Raw genomic sequence first — 6000 nt, forward strand, 5'->3', positions numbered from 1 at the left:
AAAAGCACTGACTGAAAAATCTGTGTAAGTGTCATTTGTAATCCAGACAAATCCGATGTCTTTTAAAGGGGTTGAATACAGTCCACGATCTCCTCTGTACAAAGCTAGTTTGATGTGTGTTTGGGTGAGAGATGTATTAGAGAATGTTTCATGTGTGTGAAAATCTGTCTTGAGCAAAGTACAAAGAACAATCCAGATGTAACTGTACAGCTAAACTCAAAAAGACGATTCTAAAGTTAGATGGCTCCATGTCTAATTTTATACAACAGTTATTTCTGGGCCACTAATTTAATCGCACAAGCAGCGTTCCAAGAGTGATGAAGTTTAGTATAACCACACTGGTACATTGCGCTGTGTGTGTCACATAAAATTCCAATTCTAGCAATAGTTCATTACATGGAACTACACGCAACACACAACGCTTCATACAGCCGTGGCTGTTTTGGGAACTAATTTCTATGATGGAGCAAAAATAGTCATAATATATGGCTTTTGTATCTGTGCATCAGTGGACCACACTTTAATCATCCAGCTGTCCTGTTATTGTTCACGTCTCTGGACTCCACATCCGGAACGTTTTGTGAAGCCAATCAGACCCTGGGTTTGGAAAGCAGGAGAGAAAAAAAAGAACCCCACAGAAAGAATGTGAGGCCTCTACCCACACCGGGGCAAGTTTCCATGTGGCTACAGCACGGAGACAATCGTTTTACTGGAAATGGAGCCTTAGTGCTAGACAGGTCTGAGAGAAATATCACACACACGAGTGTGTGAGACTAATATCCAACCACTGGAAGACTTTACCTGTAGGTGGAAAATACCTGAGTAATTGTGCTTCGTTACTCTACTTAGGTATTCTTTTGGTTGTATTTATACTTTACTGACCAGTTATTGAAATTGAATACTTTTATTTAATTACATTTGTAAAGAAAAAACATTTTTTCACTCTTTACATTTTTAATTAGACTTTCAATATACTCTTTACAAATCTCGAAGGTCTCTTCTTCTCTCATCCAGCCAGTGACTGTACACTATCAATCACACGCGCTCAGTCCAATAGCGTCCAATCATTTCAGTTTAGAGTTCAATCAAGTTCACAAATGTAGACTGTAAAACTGTCAAAAACCTTCTCATGCTACACAGTGTAGTTAGCGCTGTAGCTATCTGTGTTCGTCTGAAGACGGTTAATCCACCGCACTGCAGTGTGGGAGTTGAGGATGAGCGTCCAGGCCCTACCTCAGTAACATGTTTCAGTACGCTGGAGTAAACAAAGACTCGTATAAAATGAGGCGTCTCCTTTAACCTCCCTAGAAGACATGAACTCCATCTAAAAGCATGTTGAGGTAAGTTTCACTAATCTGCTAAAATTAATTAATTGTTAGACTAGAATCAAATCCAGTAGCTAACGTAATTAACTGGCTAATGAGTCAGATTCTAGCTAATGGTAAATATTGATTATTTGCAGGATATTTAATGATGTAGTGCTAGTCATGTAAACGAGCAGCAAACTTACAGAGACAAAACAACCTCAACGAAAATCATCTTTTAGATAAGTAAAAAAAGTTACTTTTCACATGAAAACATGACATTTGCTTCATTTCACCAGTTAAAAATATTTCATTGGTACTTTTAAATAAGTGACTACATTTAAAACTTTTTGACTTTTAGTAGATTTTTGGCTTCTATTTTAAACTGAGTAAGATTTTAAACACATTATCTATACTTCCAATTAAGAAGAGTTTCTCAGTTGTTTTTCCTCTCATATCTGTGTCATCAGTGTGACACACCATCCCACATCAGCCAGCATGTTTCCTCTCATATCTGAAATAGACTTCTATTTTTTTAAAATAAATAAATTAAAGTAAACTGGGTGGACTTGTGATTCCGGTTCTCCAGTGACTCTCTGCTTGATGATGAGAAATGTCACTTAATCCATTCCAGCACACCACCGTAAGTGCTAAATATACCCCGGCCTTCTCAGTGTGTGTGTGTGTGTGTGTGTGTATGTGTGTGGTGTGTACTAGGCCCTGTGTTATTTGGACCAAGTCCAAAACTCAGGCATTTATTACTGTAAAAGGCCCAGACTTCAGGGTTAGCTCTAAACTTTTGGTCACTGAGCAGGATTTGAATTGATGCCATCTGGGTTAGGGTTAGGGTTAGGGTTAGGGTTTCACTTTGTTAAACGCTTATCTGCACTTGCATGAGCCTCTACTACCCATTCCTGATAAAACAAACGTAATGTTCAGCTTAGATAAGCGACTAGCTTCAGGTAATAGAGTGTTTGGAATTTATAAAATAGTTTTTGATTGAATATTTAAATGTTTCATCATATAAGTTTTATTATTGATTTGGCCAGACATCCATGCACACAATGCACTCACTCACTTTCAGTAAGTACGGGGTCGTGGAATCTCTCCCAGGATCCGGAGTCTATCCCGGGAACGCCGGATGTGAATACACCCTGGATGGGAAGCCGGTCCTTCGCAGAGCACCGTGTACACCTGCATTCACACACTCATTCACAGCTAGGGTCAATTTAGAGTATCAAGTCCACCTACTGGCAGGTTTTGGGAGGTCAGAGGAAACCGGAGAACCTGGAGAAAACCCACACAGGCATGTGGAGGACTGTGTGAAACTCCACACAGAGAGTAAGAGTAATACAGATAGCTCAGGATTGAAACTGGAGCTGTGAGACAGCAACACTGCCTGCTGTACCACCGATCCATCTGCGTACTCTATAGTAGTCTGAATTTAGGGACACAGCCATAAAGAAACACATATATAAACAGTTCCACACTATGTTTTAGAGTTTATTGACAACATATGGTCATACGCCATATATACGCCATTATACGCCATTTGTCATACGCCACATATACGCCATTTGTAAACGGACCCCTGACCCTGTAAAGTTAATAATAAAGCTTTAATTGCTAGTGAGAAAGCAGTTTCAGGGACTGAATGTTTATTCAGCAGCAGCAATGTCTGAGACAGTGGAGACAGATGAGCATCGCTGACCCAGTTTATCAGCTATCTCGATAAAGTAACCTGCGAAGATCAAAAACCTGTGGACCTGCACTTCACAACACCAACCTGAGAAAACATGTACAGGTACACCATTAGCTAGCCTGATCTTTTGGTGCTTTACAGTATGAAAGCTCTGTTTTAACTTAAGATGTCACTTTAATGTTCTGTAGCGATCGCCTGTTGTGTTAAATAGATCTGTAATAGTGCTGCTACAGCCTACAGGCAACGCTCAGGATGGTGTGAAAGCAGAAACTTTGCTAGAGAGCTAGAAATATGTGTGAATAAACATGAGCTAGTTAGCTAGCTATCAAACCTAGCAAGCTACTCAACAGCATTTGGCTAAGTTAGCAAGCCAGCTAACGTTACCTTTCTTTATACAGTGTTGATGGCGCAGGTGGTGTTCACTTCAGTATAACTCTCTGTGTTGGTTTACATCATTGTTCAAAATGTGTTCCTCAGATATAGAACATTTTCAGATTAGTTGTGTCACATGTTTAAAAAAAGTCATTTAGAAAGTATTTTTTTCATATTTAACCTTGATTTATTTTCTTGATGACTACTTTTCCTTTTACTCGAGTGGATTATTACTACAGTAGCAGACTCAGTGTGTTCTCTTTACACCTCTGCTAAAACACAATCAGTGTTTCAAACACCAAGCAGCAGTGTTTCTTCATGATGGGAATACACTGTTAGAAAAGCCTGACGTCAGCCTTCTGAAGTCCTCAAGTCTCTAATCAACTTCACTGCTTTGTGGAGAGACACTTTCCAGGGTGTTAGCTAGTACATATGGTTAAAACATTTACATTTACAGTGTTCAGCAGATGCCTTTATCCAGAGCGACTTACAGAAGTGCTTTGTAGTCTTCATCAAAAACACATCCTCATGCTAGGACACTGTCTGAGAATAGAGTTGAGCTAAAACTTCAAAAATGAATTCAAATGTGAAGCAAAGCTTGACTAAAGTTGATTTTTTCCCCCTCAGGTCACAAAAAATTCACTTTTTCTTTTATTCATTTTTCAAATCATTATAGTTATAATAACTGTCTCTGTTCTGATAACTGGAATTAACACTGGAGTTTAAAAATTAGTTACTGCAGGATCACTCTTTTATTCCCTCTTTAAGTTATATAAGCAATGTGCATATGACATTTTTTTTTCTGTATCTGTATTAGCAGTACACTGCAGCACCAAAGATGGAAACTAGACATGGCACTGATCCAGAATCCAGAATCAGCATCGGTCTGATACCAGCAAAAAAAGGTGGATCAGATATCCGAGGAAAAAAAAGAATGAATTTGATTTGATTCTGTGACAAATGGAAAAGATTTTTGGAATGGCAACTGTTTATATATAAAGAGACTTGATTGTATTTCCTTGTTAGAGACTGATTTTTAAAAAATATATACAGTATTATATTTATTATAATTGTAATATTTGTGTTAAAGCTGTGGTTTGTGTAAGTTGGGATTTTAGCTGTGTATTTTTTCCTGTAGTTTAAGTGCTTAAGTTCAAAAATGACATTTTAAAGCTTAGTAGCTTTTTAATGTAAAAAAAAAAAAGATATTGGATGCTACCGATATCGGCTGGTACTCAGAATTTCAGTATCGGTATCAGAAAAGACGTAGTGGTATCGTGCCATCTCTGATGAAAATGAGTAATACCTCAATGATGCCAATGTCAGCATCAAGAAGCAATAAACTTCTATTAAAGAATTTATTTCAAGAATGTGGCAGTGCTAATAACAGCCAAATGAATGAGAAGAGTAAGTGTTAGCATCATCTGAAATGGGACATCAAAATAAAAAAAAAATAAATAAAATTTAAAAATTTAAAAATTAAAAAAAAAAAAAGGAAAAATCCATTTGGAAAAGTAAAAATGCAAACATGGTGCACCCTAAAAGTTTCACATGGTTCTCAACATGGTTCTGTATGTTATGTATGAGGATTATAACAATAACATTATATAATAACAAACATACATTTTACTGAAGTTTATATTAATCTACAGTGACTCAGCTAAATGTGTGTGTGTGTGTGTGTGTGTAAGTGAGTTAAAGTGACAATCATGTGCTGAATCAGTTCTAAAAATACAGATTTAAAACCGGATCCCTTTCCCACAGCACTGCACTTTGTGAAAGATGAAACTTGCCCACAGTGAATTTTAGCTTGAATTGTTCTCAATCTGACCACTGGGTGGCGCAAGAGACCAGTATAGAAAGTATAACTTTTAATCCACTTTTAATCAGTAATCAAATGCCAGATTTATCTGTTATCTTTTACACTTTTTCTCTGATTTTACTTAATTTTATCTGACTGTTTTCACATATTTTATTTTTGGATTATTTTTATTATTGTTTTTATTAATGACTTTAATGTGAAGCACTTTGTAAACCTTGTTTTAAAAGTGCTAAATAAAGATTATTCTTAGTCTTAGTCTGTTATTTTATTTAAATTATAAGTATAAATCAATTGTAACAGAATTAGATCATTAATATGGGGAGCAAATTTTGAGGGAAACAATGAAATCCTACAGGAAAACATGATAGTTATTAGGGATTAAGGATAAGATGGAATCGGCTGATTTAGCTGTTTTTGGAGAAGTAGAACCTTCTGCTTTTGTCAAAAGAATATGAGCAGTAGTAGACAGGTCCCTGGTTAGCCAGAGGTTGAGTGATTTAGACACATTTTCTAACCTCAGGAATAAAGTTCAGATTTTCCCTATTGTTCACATTTTTCATTATAACCACACCACGATATTTATCATCACTTTCCTTCCTTTCCTTATGAACCACATACAATGCACCACTTTTTCATATTTAAGGTCAGACCAAATTCCTTTGAAATTAATTAGCTTATCAGTTACTACAGGATCCATATCGCTCTGCTTTAGAAATATAACAGTATCATCAGCAAAGTGACTTAGAATTAATTTTCTACCTAAGATATCTACACCCTCTATGTCGCTATGTATATGAAGA

This window comes from Pangasianodon hypophthalmus, chromosome 15 (assembly GCF_027358585.1).
Source record: "Pangasianodon hypophthalmus isolate fPanHyp1 chromosome 15, fPanHyp1.pri, whole genome shotgun sequence".
NCBI classification, from domain to species: Eukaryota; Metazoa; Chordata; class Actinopteri; order Siluriformes; family Pangasiidae; genus Pangasianodon; species Pangasianodon hypophthalmus.